Below are 15,388 nucleotides of genomic sequence, written 5' to 3' on the forward strand. Positions count from 1 at the left end.
GCTGCGTTGGAGGAGTGAGTGCAAGCACTACCGTAAGGGAAGTCTTCTCCTAAAGTCCAATTATTATTACTCTTGGCCAAAGGTAAGGAAAAGACATTTTTTCATCACATATATATAAAATCTTGAAAAATATTTCTAACCTATATATATGTAAAGGTTATATATATAACCTTTATACCTATATTTATATATATAAAACCTTGAAACCTATATTTATATATATATAACCTTGAAACCTATATTTATATATATAACCAATATATACATGTAAAGGAGGAAATATATATATATTAATATATATATCAAGAAATTTAATTCTCACCAAGTTGATAATTATCAAAAAGTAACTGAATGGCTATTTTTAGATAATAAATTTATTTAAAATTATACCAATATTCTGAAAGAACCAAAAAAGCAGAATGATCCCTACCACCACATTGTATTATAATGTGCACAAATGTCAAATATGAAGTAACCTTCAAGTTGACTACACAGAAAATCTTTATATACTCTTGTTGGGGGTGACAAGATCAAAGCCAATCAATAGACATGGAAAGAATGTCTTTGGTAGTAATGCCCTTAAAATACATAAAGATGTTAAAATAGTTTTATCATAATAACACTTTTCTAAACAGAGTACACACTTGACAGTAACATAAACAGTACAAACAGGTCTGTGGTCTCCAAAAATGTCACTAATGCAACTGAAGCAGAAAAAACGCACAAACAGGATTAAATCTTGACACAGAAAAAACAGAGGGCAGCATCTGGAACTTCTGGCATGCTGCTAAGGACAAACACTGGCAGGGGTACAAATTCTGATCAAGGCTGGGTGGCTTCAATTTGCGAAGCTTACTTTTCCTTCTTAGTTAGAATAAAATGTCCTTCAGGATTAGTTTGTAGGTAACTGTAAAGAATATGACAGCAACCACTCTACCATACAAGTCGTGTTTCAAGTCACACACTTAGAAATATGTTTGAGCATTCCAAGTCATATACTCTACCCTCAATGGGAGAAGGGGCATAACTCCCCATGCCTGAACTTTGGGCTGTGCATAGTGACCTCCTTCCAAAGACCATTAGTGTGGGAGAAGCAGGATGGGGAGTGACTTGACAGTGGAGAAACCTGACAGACCCTCCATCAGCCAGGTGGCCATGCCCAGTATCAACAATATAAATCATCTTGATAAAAGTAGGTAGCCCTGATAGAACGAAAATGGCACTTTACTTCTGTGGTCTTCCCCCGCAAAACCAATAACCCTAGTTTCTTGAGAAAAATATCAGACAAATCCTACTTAAGAAGCTTTGACAAAATACTTGAACAGTACATCTCAAAACTGTCAAGGTCATCAAAAAAAAAAGTCTGAGAAACTCTCACAGACAAGAGAAGCCTAGAAATCATTTTGATTAAATGTAAGGCGGTATCCTGCATGAGAACATGGACTAGAGGGGCACCTGGGTGGCTCAGCGGTTGAGCATCTGCCTTTGGCTCAGGGTGAGATTCCAGGGTCCTGGTATCCAGTCCCGCATCGGGTTCCCCACCACCTGCTTCTCCCTCTGCCTATGTCTCTGCCTCTCTCTCTGTGTGTCTCCCATGAATAAATTTTTAAAAAATTTAAAAAAAAACATGGAATAGAAAAGGACACTAGGGAAAAATGAGGACATTTGAATAAAGTACAGAGTTCAGTTAATAATAATGTATTGAGATCAATTCATCAATTGGAACAAATGTACTATATTAACATATAAGCTGTTAAGACGGGAAACTGAGTGCCGGGTAAAAAGGGACTGTGTACTATCTTTGAAACTTTTTTATAAATCTAAAACTCAGAAATATTTTAATAACTTTGAGTTTGATATCTGTTTCTATGTACACACAGACAACGTAGAAACGTGCTGACAAAAGTTCTGTCCATCTTTAAAATTTGTTTTCATTGTTGCTCCGATGTTGGTGTTGTAGGCTGAACTAAAACAAAAGAGATTCTAGCAGTATCAGCCCCAAAACACAAGTCTAAAATGAGCTCATTCTTGTCTACACCCCTCTCAGGTAGCAATAGTACCTCCTATGCTATTAAATTTGACCAGCATCACCTTACTTCTTGACAAATGTAAATCCAAAGCCCCTGAGAAAAATTCCCCAAAGTGTTTTCTACTGACGGCCAGTTCCACCAAGTCCCTACAAAGAACAGTCAAGAGTGTGGGTACACGTTAAGCTAGCTCTGTGCCACAATCCCTTGGCCAGCTTAGGAATGCCAAGGTAAAACACGTTCCCTTATGGCTGAACTTCTTAAACGTGCACAGTGATGAGGATATTTTACATCATTTCCCAAACTTCTCTGACCAGAAAACTGTATGAGGGTGTGTGTGTATTGGGAGTGGGGGGGGGGGGGGTACATCTCCAGGGATAGGTTTCATGGCACAATTTTGGGAAACCCAGCTCTTAATGCAGTGGTCAAGCATCCAGAGGTAAGGGATGTACCATCTCCTATAAAAGCCTTCTCTGGCAACCCCCACCCCCTTCCCTGCAGCACCCAGGACTCAATTTCTGTAACACGGTGAATCTATTCATCCCCTAGTATTCACCATTACATATTTTTTAGTTGGTGAAGCAGACAGATTTCAACCTTTATGTTTTTCTATCTAAGCTTGTAATTAAAAAGTGTGTGTGTGTGTGTGTGTGTGTGTGTGTGTGTGTGTGTGTGTATGATGAGGGTTATTAGAACATGTGCTTTCATCTGACAGGAAGAAAAGTTTCCAGAGTATATTTTCTCATTGCTATGCAGCCCCTGCAGATAGGATTATAAACTTTAATTTGAAAGGAAGAGTGATAGTACTTTGGAGATCTTTCTTCAGAAATTGTGAGTCAGTCACTGCAGATAAGAACAGAATCTTTCTCAGCAGGCAATCAGGACCCAAAGTTCCTGTCTAAGCTGATCTTCTGATGACTTCATAAAAAACAGATGAAGAGGTATGAACAGTAATACAGAGAAAAAATTAAAATTTTCTATTTAAATTTATTTATTCTTTTCTCAATTTCTTTACTAAATAGAACGATTTTTTTTTTTTTTTTTTAAGATTTTATTTATTTGAGAGAGAGCAAGCACAAGCAGGGGGAGCTGCAGAGGATGAAGGAGAGACAGGCTCCCTGCTGAGTAGGGAGCCCAATGACCTGGGGCTTGATTCCAGGACCCTAGGGAGCTGAAGGTGAACCCTTAATCAACTGAGCCACCTAGGAGCCCCTAAAACAGAATTATTTTATTTTTAAAAAATCAAATATATTGAGATGTGAGGTTTGCATGGCGCTCCAAAATATCAGATTTAATAAATGTTGAAAGGGGTCACCTCCCTTCCCAGGAGCCCCACCATAGTTATAAGTAGTAGCTTACACTGTAATGTATCAGTCATCCCACATGGCTAAAGGAGTAAGGGTTTTATTTACCAAGACTTTTTAGTCAGCTATGTCCCTGAGTAGGACACAGGAACCCACTTTAGAATCCTCTTTGGGGTTGGGGCTATTTTACTGATCACTCAAATACCAACTTTAAAACACAGCAGGGGATCCCTGGGTGGCGCAGCGGTTTGGCGCCTGCCTTTGGCCCAGGGCGCGATCCCGGAGACCCCGGATCGAATCCCACATCGGGCTCCTGGTGCATGGAGCCTGCTTCTCCCTCTGCCTGTGTCTCTGCCTCCCTCTCTCTCTCTCTTTCTGTAACTATCATAAATAAAAAAAACAAAAACAAAAAAAAACACAGCAGTTTGAAAGAAGGCTAACGATAAATAAAAGGTATGTTTGTCTCAAAGAACTGAGAATAAAAAAATCTTAAAAAAAAAAAAAAAAAAAAAAACGAGGGTGGGGGGGGTGTCTGGGTGGCTCAGTCAGTTAAGTGCCTGACTCTTGGTTTTGGCTCACTCGGGTCATGATCTCAGGGTTACGAGATCGAGTCCCAAGTTGGGGTCTGCACTGGGCGTGGAACCTGCTTAAGATTTCCTCTCCTTAAAGCAATCTAAAAAAATTTTTTTCTCTCTCTAAAATTTCACACTGGTAGACTACTCCAATTTTTAAAAGCCACTGAAAAAATTAAAAGCATTTCAAATTCTAATGGAATATAAGACTAGACAACTAAAAACCTAAAAAAAAAAAAAAAAGCTTAAAAAACTAATTTTTAATGAAATTAGCAATTAAAACGCATGTTTTACATTACCCCTGGATCTCAATCTCCATGCTGGCAAATTTAAGTTCAGACCGACCAAATGCCAGAGTGAGATTAAACAGAAAGCTTTAAAAGTTGCAGAGAAGCGAGGGTAAGTGGCCTATGCACTGCTGCTGTGTGTGTGTGTCCCCACACGTGTGTGCAGGTAACCTTAGGGATCCATCTACTCCCTCTGCTCAGGCTCCTGTTTAACATATGGAGAATGTTTCAAAGTACTTTTAAAAGTTTGGTAGGGTTTTTTGTTGTTTTTTGTTTGTATTTACCCACCCCCCCCTTCCCTACCCCTGTCATCCAAACACTCCAGGAAGGCAGTTTCTCAATTCTGATATTTAGTTTTAGCTTTTCCTAGCTTCCCTTGAGCCTTCCATGTTGCTGACCACCTGTTCACACTTACCAAGCCTCAGAGAAGAGTGAAGTCATTGGAAATCCAACGTGGGCAAGCGGATCAGACTGTGAACAGGCCTGAGTCTGAGAAACAGCTAGGTTTTTCAGGCTGTTATTCGGACACAAATTGAAAATTTCCAATCCTTGTTCTCAGCAGCAGAGCATAAGCGAGGACAAGAGTCCCCACCTACCCTGTGCTGAGTCTCCATAGGTCTTCTCCTTTAAACTCCCAGTACCCTGTGGGGTAGGTCCTGTTAACGTCCTCACTTGGATAAGGATGACACAGAATCAGCAATGAGAAACAACTCCATCAAAGAGTAAGTAGCAGAGCAGAATTCTAACCCAAGCCTCTTTGCCTCAAACCTGTACTCTTTCTGGCTTACATGTTTCCTTTCCTGAACACAATGCAGCAACATACAGATGCAAACAAGCCCTTCAAAAACGCCAAGAGCATCAACAGACAGTAAGACAATGTCCCTCCTACATCCCCTGCCACAAAAAGGCATTGCTGTTTTGGTAGGATTTCTTATCAGGCTACACTCTCCCTTCCCAGCCTGTCAGATCTGGAAATCATAAAGAATAACTGTACACATAATATGTACAAATGGCAAAACATGACCAGATATTCAAAATGAATGTTGCTGGCATTAACAACCTAATAGGGCGATGTTATAATGAGGGGGAAAGTTTTTAAATCTATCCTTATTTATCCCCGTCCTTAACCAGAAAGGAAGAAAAATTTATAAATATGAGTAAAAATACGATAATAAAGAATTGACGAGTAGGAGTTCACAAGAGAATTTAGACATTTATATATGCTAAATTATTACATACACACCATTTTCTTGAACACTTGAAGCTTTTTTTTTTTTTTTTACCATCATTAGATACTGATTTTGCTTGAATTACTTTAATAATCACTAGTAAAAAAATACTTCAAACATGATTAAGGGGACGCCTGGGTGGCATGGGACGCCTGGGTGGCTCAGTGGTTTAGTGCCTGCCTTTGGCCCAGGGCATGATCCTGGGGTCCCAGGATCGAGTCCCACATCAGGCTCCCTGCGTGGAGCCTGCTCCTCTCTCTGCCTATGTCTCTGCCTCTCTCTCTCTTTCTCTGTGTGTCTCTCATGAATAAATAAAATCTTTCAAAAAAAAGATTCTTTTAAAAAAAAAAAAACATTCTAAAAGCTCTTCTGGGGATCCCTGGGTGGCGCAGCGGTTTGGCGCCTGCCTTTGGCCCAGGGCGCGATCCTGGAGACCCGGGATCAAATCCCACATCGGGCTCCCGGTGCATGGAGCCTGCTTCTCCCTCTGCCTATGTCTCTGCCTCTCTCTCTCTCTCTCTGTGACTATCATAAATAAATAAAAATTAAAAAAAAGATATTTTAAAAAATAAATAAATAAATAAATAAAAGCTCTTCTGTATGCGCAAAAACCGTACCTACAGACAAGCCAGAGCTATGTTCTTTGGTCCCCATATCCTCAGACAGAAACTGAACGTTCAAGTGCTCTTTAAATTAAGGCTAAATTTTCACAATTGGTAGAAAGTTGAAACTTAAGCCAACCAACTGGTATAGCCAACAAAACACCAACATGCATTTTGGTTATTTTTTCCTCCACACAGAATGCCTTGATGGACTGCACTGAGCTGTTTTTACTCCCTGCTTCTGAGACGTCCTTTCCCTGAAGAACTTCCACCAGCACGCAACCAAACACTTCAAAGACGAGCATACCCTTAAAATTAATTTTAATCTTTTCCTAATCCATAACATCTTAAGGTGGAAAAAGCTATTTTTTGCAAACAGATCCGCATTTCCATCCGTCTCCAAGAAGATTCTAAATTCTAATCAGATTTAGTCCAACGCTGCTTAATGACTATGGATTCCACCCAGATAACAAGACACACTTCTAATTTACCATTTGGTGACAAATGCCTCTTTATTCAAGTGTCCCCCCGACTGGTGGTATTATTAGCAACGAAGAGAGTGACTTAGAGGCAGACTTTTTCAAAGGCTGAGGCAGAGCAGGGTAGATTTTCATCCAAGTTTTCCCCATAATCTGCAAAATCTTTTACATGAATTATCACAATCTCCTAAAACTGAGTAATATATTCTCTACAGGGAGATTTTCTAAGTACGCTGTTAATGAATTTTTCTACCCTCCACAAACATGCATTTAAATGTTTCTAAATGCTAAGTACAAGAGAATGAAGCTGAAAGAGATATCAAATAGAACATATAGGAAGGCAGGGGCCCATACCTTCCTTGCCCTGTGCCCTCAGTGCCTGCCTCACAAAGGGCACTGCTCACCAAATATTTACTGAAACGTGAAAGACAAACCCTTGCCTTCAAGGAGTTCATAATCCTTGAAGTGCCAGGCACTATTCCAACCTCTGTACACAGAGCAGTAAGCAAAAGCAACCTTGTGTCCTCTTGGCACTTATATTAGGGGTGGGCGGGGAGAGATGAGGAGGTGAGACGGGGAGACAAAAACCATAGAGGAGCAACTGGGGTACTTAAGGGGGAAAAAAGCAGCATAATAAGGGGAGGGGGAGTTTTTCTAGATTGGGTCACCTTATACTTGGAAGACTTTCTGAGGAGATTGAGATTTATTTATTTTTTTTTTTTTTGAGATTGAGATTTAAATGAAATGGGGGAACAAGTCATAAAAGTATTTTGGGTGAAAGTACTCTAAACAAAGATAACTTATACATGGGCAACTAATAATAACACAGTTTGCAACCACTATAACAGGGCATGTTGGCTGGGCTTGCTAGCTGTGTACCAGAACTGCACTGGGCACCCAGCAAGACCACACGTTTAGCTGCCCTTGCAGTTTGGGGTGGTCTTGTGACTTGTCTTTATCAGTGGAATGTAAAAGAAGTGTTATGTGTCACTCCTGAGGCAAACCTTTCAGAAGCAGGCATGTCTGCTCCATGCCCTCTTTTCCTCCCTTCCGCATACAGTGAAGCATAATGAGGTCAGCAGAGCCATATGGGAGGGGCCTGGGTCCCTCAACCCTGCTGCCACGGGGCAGCTGGCCACTGGCCAAGCACACAGTGAGGCAGGAACAAAATGCTCTCCATTTTCATATCCCTAGAGCCTGCCACAACTCCTGGCCAATAGTAGGTACTAAGTATTAATCAAATATTAATTGAATAGATGCTACCAAAATAGTGAAAAAAGCAATTCGTTCTGTTAAAGGGCAATCAAGGAAATGAATTAGCCAGAGTTCACAATAAGGACATTTTTAAGAACAGAATCAGTGGCTCCTAAGGGATGGGAGGGGTATAGAGGCAGATATTGTTGGCAGAGGAAAGAGCATGAGCAGACAGGAATATTAGATATGGACAAGATCCAGAAAAGTGTCCATCCTTGTATACCCTTCATTCAATAAATAAATAAATAATAAATAAATTTATTAAATAAATAAATAAATAAATAAATAAATAAATAAATAGACGGCAGTAATCCAATCCAACTACTAAGTGCTAGGCAAGTATGCTTAAGGTGTCAGGGCACAAAGCCTAGGAAGGCGAGGCCCAACTCCAGGGGAGTACTGAAGTTCAGGATGCAAAGAGGACTTTAAAAAGGAGGAGTGCTAACTCTGCTAGAGACTTAGAGACTGTGACCTTGTAGCTGAGTCCTGAAATTCCAGCAGACGTGGTCCAGGCAGATGAGCCGTGGGTGGGCATCCTAGAGGAAGAAGGCGAGCAAAGGCTTAAATATCTCAATGTTCTAGAGATAAGTTCGAGGAGGGCAAGGACCTGGTTTGTTTGGTTTTTGTTTGTTTGTTTGTTTGTTTTTTAAGATTTATTTATTCATGAGAGACACAGAGAGAGAGAGAGAGATATAGGCAGAGAGAGAAGCAGGCTTCCTGCAGGGAGCCCAATGCGGGACTCGATCCCAGGACCCCGGGATCATGACCTAAGTCAAAGGCAGACACTCAACCACTGAGCCACCCAGGTGCCCCAAGAAATTGGTTTTATTCATTGCTGAATCTCCAAGGGCCTGGAACAGGGCCTGCACTCAGCACATTGGGAATGCCCGAAGATTTGGGGCGGGAGGTAAGGTTAGAAATAAGGCCGCAGAGGAGGCAGGAATGAGAAAGGAGAAGGAATCAGAGAGTCCTGATGGGGACAACTTCAGATTTGCATTTTATAAGAGCACTCTAGTTGAAAGCGGCATGAAGGAGCGATGACCCTAGAGAAGAGGCGCCTTAAGAGATGTCTACAAGGGCCCAGGCCTCAGACGATAGGAGGCTAACACTGAAATAAGAGGGGAGTGGGGGTAAATAACAGGATTCAGGAACTTATATGGGGAGCGCTCAGAGGCTTGTGATTTTACATATCTAGAAAAAAAGAGTCTAAGAGGACTTAAATACAAAGAAAAGCAGCTTTGGAGAAAACGGCAGTAATCCAATTTTGCATCTGTTCCACTGGGGATGCTTGAGGGTTTTCCAAGAGGAAATTTCCAAGAGGGTTTTCCAAGAGGAAATGTTGGACATGCAGGCACAATGCTCCAGAAAAAGTTCTGGTCTAAGGTCAAAAACGGGAGAATCAGCGGCATTCAGGTGATAGCCAATGTCTTGGGAATAAAGAAAATTGTCCAAACACGGCCACAACTGCTATACAAGTTGTACACTGCACAACTTCCAGAGCTCTAGTGGCTCTGGGTCGCTGCAGTTTTGTACAACTGCCACGTTACTTCTCTGGTAGACACCTGTAATGAAACCAGAGGGAAGGGCATCTTTTTCTAATTCAGCAAAGTTATTGCATAGATGAGCAACAGGTTTGCCAAAAGAGCTCCTCCAAAACAAGAAGAGGTGAGAGGAAGGAAAGAGAAGAAAAAGGGAGAAGGCATGTGAGGGAGAAAAAGGACAAAGCAAACCTCTTTCTGTTAGGCATCATTTCAAAACTGTTCTATACCCCCTCAGTGAAGGTCACAATTTTACTAACCTCTACACCTCTCCTAGTCTCAACAATTCCATTGCTACAGGGAATATCAGGAGTTTCCTGCAAAGTTCTCCCCCTGCTCTCTCATGAAGATCTCAGGGGTCTTCCTTTGGCTTCATGTTCCAGGGCTCTGTTTTCTTTGTAAAATGCTGCTGGAGATGATGAAACCCCCCTACACCTACAGGGTCACCCAGACACAGACAACAGTTCTCCCCCTGCCTTCAAGCATTCGGAGACTAGGATAAAAGTAACTTCAGGGCATTTTTTTAAAAAAGATTCATTATTTATTTGTTTGTTTGTGAGAGAAAGCTAGAGACCGAACATGAGTGGAGTGGGAGGGGCAGCAGAAGAGGGAAGAGCAGGTTCTCCAATGAGCAGAGAGCCTGCTTGGGGCTCGATCCCAGGACCCCCAAGATCATGACCTGAGCCAAAGGCAGACACTTAACTGACTGAGCCACTCAGGCACCCCTTCAAGGCACTCTCAAATGGCTTTTCCAAAACTAGAAATAAACATAAAAACTGAAGCCCTATAATGGCACAGAATGCGGAGTTTCTGCAGCGAGGTACACACAGTATCAAACCAGTGGTTCTGAAACGGGGCTGACTGTCAAATGTCCTTTGCGGGAGAAGCACGATGTGCAGAGACATCTCTGGTTGTCACAACACAGGAGGTGGAGATCTGCTGGCATCCAGTGGGTGGAGTCAGGGATGCTGCTAAACAGCTTACTGGGCACAGGACAGCCCCTGCTTTGAATTAGCTGGCCCCAAACCTGGTGGTGTGAAGGTTGACGAAAACTAATATTAAACTATCAGCTTTCTGAGGCCTAGGACCAATAAGCACTTCTTGGTCCAGGCAGATGCTCAAAGTTTATGACAAAATTAAAAGGAAGACAGTTATCACACCATATTGAAGCAACAGGCAACAATTTCACTTATTTTTTTTTTCCTTCTGCTGTCACTGCCGCCTCCCTTCTAGGCTTTTCAAACAACCAAAAAGTCAAAAGAAGTGTCAGAAGCCCAGTCGGTTGAGTGACTGACTCTTGATTTTGGCTCAGGTACTTGATCCCAGGGTCCTGGGATGGGGGCTGCATTGGCCCTGTGCTCAGTACAGAGTCTACTTGAGCTTCTTTGCCCTCTGCTCATCACCTCCACCCTTGTGTGTTCTCTCAAATAAATAAAATCTTTTTTTTTTTTAAGAAGTATTAGAAGCCTAAATGATACATACAGTTTACGTGTTATTTGAGAAAACAAATTCTAGCCATTCTATCAAATTCTTAATTTCTGGCCCCCAAAATAAAATCTTTGACAAGAATTATGCCGTTGTATGTAAAATTTCATTATTATTTTCCGAGTCACGTAAATAAAAATAACGGTCTACTATGAAACACAAAAACACTTCTTGACCATTGTTCTACATATTGAGAAATGCAATTCTGGCAGTTAATTTAGATGAATGAAAAAACAAACGGAATGAAATAAAAGCAGAAGCTAAATATGGGTCATCTAAATTAATCTCACTCTGAGCCCTTTTATCCATTACTAATGACTGCTCCTCACACCTAACCTCATAGCCAGCCATTCATTTCTTTTCTCAACAACTAAACGAGAGTAAATAACATTCACACATTTTGTACACATTTTGTATCTGATTTAACTTCCACCATTTGCTTGGATCCTGACATGAAAATTGACTGTGTTCCTAATGTTTAAGGTTCTACTTTAATTTCTACTGTAACTAGATTAGAAAGCACAAGAATTTCTTCTTTAAAAAACCCTGGACAAACTTGTTCCTGCCCTTCCTTGGAAAGGGAGACAGGATATGGCTATCCCAAACCAGCCCCCTTCAGTAACTGAAGCCTTTTGGTCCCCCAATGTTAAGACAATGGCTCCCTTAAGCGTCAGATGCCCTGGGAGTGCTACAACCGCTGAATGAATTTTCATGGAACATAAATCACTTTCCCTCTACCTGCCACTTACAAACCTGCTTCTCATGAACCTTGGACCCTGCACAATATGGCTCGTCATGTCCTTTGTGACAGCCAGGAACAAGGGACTGTTTGCATAAGTAGATAAAGGGCATTTTTCCTTTTGACACTTGGGTTTTTTCCTCCCCTTGTGCAATGAGATTTTTTTTTTTTTATTAAAATCACAGGAACATTCAATTCTTACATGCCAACTAAATTTTAAAATGCTTATATATATATATATTTTTTTTAAGATTTTATTTATTTTTTTCATGAGAGACAGAGAGAGAGACATAGGCAGAGGGAGAAGCAGGTTCCATGCAGGGAGCCCAAAGCAGTACTCAACCCCAGGACCCCGGGATCACGACCTGAACCCAAGGGAGACGCTCAACCACTGAGCCACCCAGGTGCCCCTATTTGCATGTTTCTAATGACTGTTGAGCATTTTAATAGGATTTTAGATACATATTTATTTGATTACTTCCTGATAGAATCTCCATGTGGATCGGATCTCTTGCTCTTCTACTTTTGCATGAGAAATTTTGATCAACTTTTCATCTCATTTCAGGGGTCTCTGAGGATTGTAGAGGATACAGATACACAGTAGACCCCTCCATTTACTGGTTGAGAAATTTTCGCCATATATGGATTTCCCAAATTCACTTAATCCTCTTGGAATGGAACTGTTGAAAATACTGTTGTTGAGGTGACATTCATATACATCCAACCCCACTGCTCTGTGCTAGATTCAGTCTGCTTTCAAGTAGGGAAGTTACAAATTTCCTACAGGAGCTGAAGTTGCCAGCTTTTTTGCAGCCTTTACTGTAAGCTGCTAAGGACCCAAGGGCTGTTTGAAAGCCACACAAGCAACATCTCTGCGGAGTAAATCACAGCTGCCAATGGTCAGCCTAGGGCCTTGTGTTCTCTCCTTCCTTCTCCACCAGCCCAGAACACAGGCCCCACCTGTGCACCCAACTCAGGCATAAACGGATGCCGTCGTCACGTGGTCCAATCACAAAAAAACAACAACCAAAAAAACGCTTCTGTGAGCCAGGTCGTGCCAGGGGCTCCCTAGGCGTGAACTCGTGAAGTCATGTAGTACAAGCCTGGATAAAAAGCCAAGTGAGGGATGCGTGGGTGGCTCAGCGGTTGGTCTGCCTTTGGCTCAGGGCGTGATCCTGGAGACCCGGGATCGAGTCCTGCATCGGGCTTCCCTGCGTGGGGCCTGCTTCTCCCTCTGCCTGTATCTCTCATGAATAAATAAAAATTAAAAAAAAAAAAAAAAAAAGCCATGTGAGCAATTTAGAAGCCACAGAGAAACGCGAGGGAAAGTCCTCTGGCTTTAGAGAGAAGAGAAAGAAATAGGCAGAGAGCAGCTTGGACACATTTGGATGAGAAAGGGGAGGAGAGGTGGCAACAGCTGTCTGCTAGGTCTCTTTTAGGAAAATAGCAGAAAAAGTTTCCCTTACTCGGACTCCCGAGGTTATAGGAGTGCTCACAAGCCAGGCTAATAATTCTAAACTCTTTCTAGGGTCAGGAGAAGCCAGCAACATTGAACAGAACTGAAGCAGAACAAGAGTTATGCGTGTGCTGATGGTGTTGAAAACAAAGCAAAGCCCAGCATTTTCTGCAAGTGGCGGGAAATCAGTCTATGACTTTGGCACATAAAACCCTGAGGTTTTTTTTTTTTTTTTTTCCTCCTGGGGGGGGGGGGGGAGGAGAAAAAGCATCAGCCTAAGCAAGTCTCCCAGGAAAACAAAACAAAAAACAAACATCTATTAAATGAAAAGATTTTGCATCAGAAAAAGATGGCAGTAGGGATGTATGCTGACAACCTCGAGAAGACTGCCAAAGGCTAGAGCCAAAACATGTGATTCCAGTGTCAGGCTAGAGCCCAGCTGGAGCAGCCATGGGAAAGAAAGATACCATACAGCGGAGAAGCCGAGGGCCAGCGCCGAGTGAAGTGGGTGACAAATTGGTGCTAAGGCACCACAGCAGCGGGCTTGTTTCCTCCCGCCGAGGATGTACGCCGTGAGAGGCTCTCACCCTGGAAGCCTGCGTGCTGGGGAGGCAGGCGGGAGCACAGAGGCAGCCGAGCTTCCCAGCAGGGCCAACACCGGGACAGGTGGGTGCGTGCCCCCGGGCAGAGGCAGAGCGTGCACGCCAGGGGACTCAGAATCCAACCCAGCGCGTCACCCCCCAGGCCAACAAACGTGCCTTGGCCTGGAGAGGAGGAACCAAACACTGCGGCCGATTGTGGCAGAAACAGCTGTGCTGCAGCTGACCCCGCCAAGTGCAGGGACGCCGGCACGACGTCTTCAAGAGGGTGCAGGCTCCTGAGCTCGGCAGAAACAAAGCTGCCCCTGGCGGCTTGCTGGCCAATACTCGCAAAGGGTTGCAAAGGGGCACACTCAATAAATGATTGCATCGCAGCTTCAATCTCCTCCTCCCACCCCCACAGGAAAATCCATCCACCGGAACTGACCGAATTTCTTGCAACCGGTTAGGCCTCGCAGGATATATACCGAAGAATGAAATGCTCTCTCTGCCCTCAAGGGGCTTATTGTCATCCAAGGCGAGTGATTTTTTTTCCAAACTGTGTGTAGCCTTCCATGGTGGAAAGTCAAAATCAATCGAATGGGTCAAAATCAGCACGGTCTTTCACAACATGCACATAGACTAGGAGACAGAGTTCTTGTGGAACTTCTGAATCAAGTATGTATGTTCACTACTACCAAGTCATGATGTTCTCATGTATTCCTTATTGTGGGTCAAAGTAAAAATAAGTTTGATCTATTGAGGAAAACAGTAACACCCAGCCATTTACAAAGAACTTTCACACATGCTATTTTATGGAATAATCCAGAAACACCATGAGGGAATAGTCATTGTTATGCCCCTTTTTCCAGCGACTCAGAGAGGTTAGTTGACTTGTTTGAGGCAACACAGCACAGCCTGAATATAACCCCAGCTGGGAGTGACCCTGGTACATCCCTGAGTACCACAGGAGTTCAGGGATACTAGTGAGCAAAGAGGGCTGCAGAGGAAAAGGAGAGAAGGGGTACAACTGAAAGAGGCCTGGAAAGGAGGGCAGCTCTTAGCTAGGAGGAAAGGGTAGAGATGCAGAAATGAGCTGGACCGTTTGGGGGGTGAGTGGAGAATGCAGCATCACATAGCAGAGGGCACTGGAAGCCGAGAGCAGGTTGGACAGATTCTAATAGCCTTTAACAGACCAGAGATTTTGGAGGCACAAACACTGACCTCTCTGAACTTTATTTTCCTCATCTGTAAGACGCGGGTGATAACAGTATCTACTTCAAAGCAGACCAAGTGAAATAATGCATGTAAAGTGTTTATAAAAAGCTCAGCGTAAGCTAGCTTAAAGAAAGTCACCTCACGGACGCCTGGGTGGCTCAGCGGTTGAGCCTCTGCCTTTGGCTCAGGGCACAAAGGGCTCCCTGCATGGAGCCTGCTTCTCCCTCTGCCTATGTCTCTGCCTCTCTGTGTCTCTGACTCTGTGTCTCTCATGAATAAATAAATAAACTCTTAAAAAAAAAAAGTCACCTCACCCATGCACAGTCTTGCACCAATAAATAAATGAAAACACATCATTTTACTTGGCCCTGACAACAATCCTATGAGATAGACCAGACAAATTTTTAGGGCTCAGAAAACCCCAGCAGAGACCTAAGAGGACTTATACTGGGGGCTTCTGCTCTGATAGGAAGAGGGTAGAAAATAAGGCTGGAGAGCTCAGGCAGGCTGACAGAGGACCTCAAAGACTAGGCAATGAAATGTAGACTTCCATCAATAAAAGTCAGGGAGGATAAAAGGATTTGAAAAAAAAAAAAAAGAAGAAGAAGAACTACAGGATG

The 15,388-nt window shown here is 42.7% G+C and overlaps 1 protein-coding gene and 1 long non-coding RNA gene across 4 annotated transcripts in view; one reads left to right on the top strand and one right to left on the bottom strand.

The window, feature by feature from the left end:
- Positions 1-6,495, top strand: part of LOC140623839 (uncharacterized) — a 68,882-nt gene extending 62,387 nt beyond the window's left edge. Inside the window, exon 4 of the long non-coding RNA XR_012023373.1 lies at positions 6,220-6,495. This is a non-coding gene — a long non-coding RNA (uncharacterized lncRNA). The remainder of the gene's footprint in view (positions 1-6,219) is intronic.
- The window catches only part of TSPAN5 (tetraspanin 5), a 171,086-nt gene that overhangs the window by 70,297 nt on the left and 85,401 nt on the right, over positions 1-15,388 (bottom strand). The gene's annotated exons all lie outside the window — the stretch shown is intronic.

The sequence above is a fragment of the Canis lupus genome, chromosome 33, assembly GCF_048164855.1.
Source record: "Canis lupus baileyi chromosome 33, mCanLup2.hap1, whole genome shotgun sequence".
In the NCBI taxonomy this organism is placed as follows: Eukaryota; Metazoa; Chordata; class Mammalia; order Carnivora; family Canidae; genus Canis; species Canis lupus.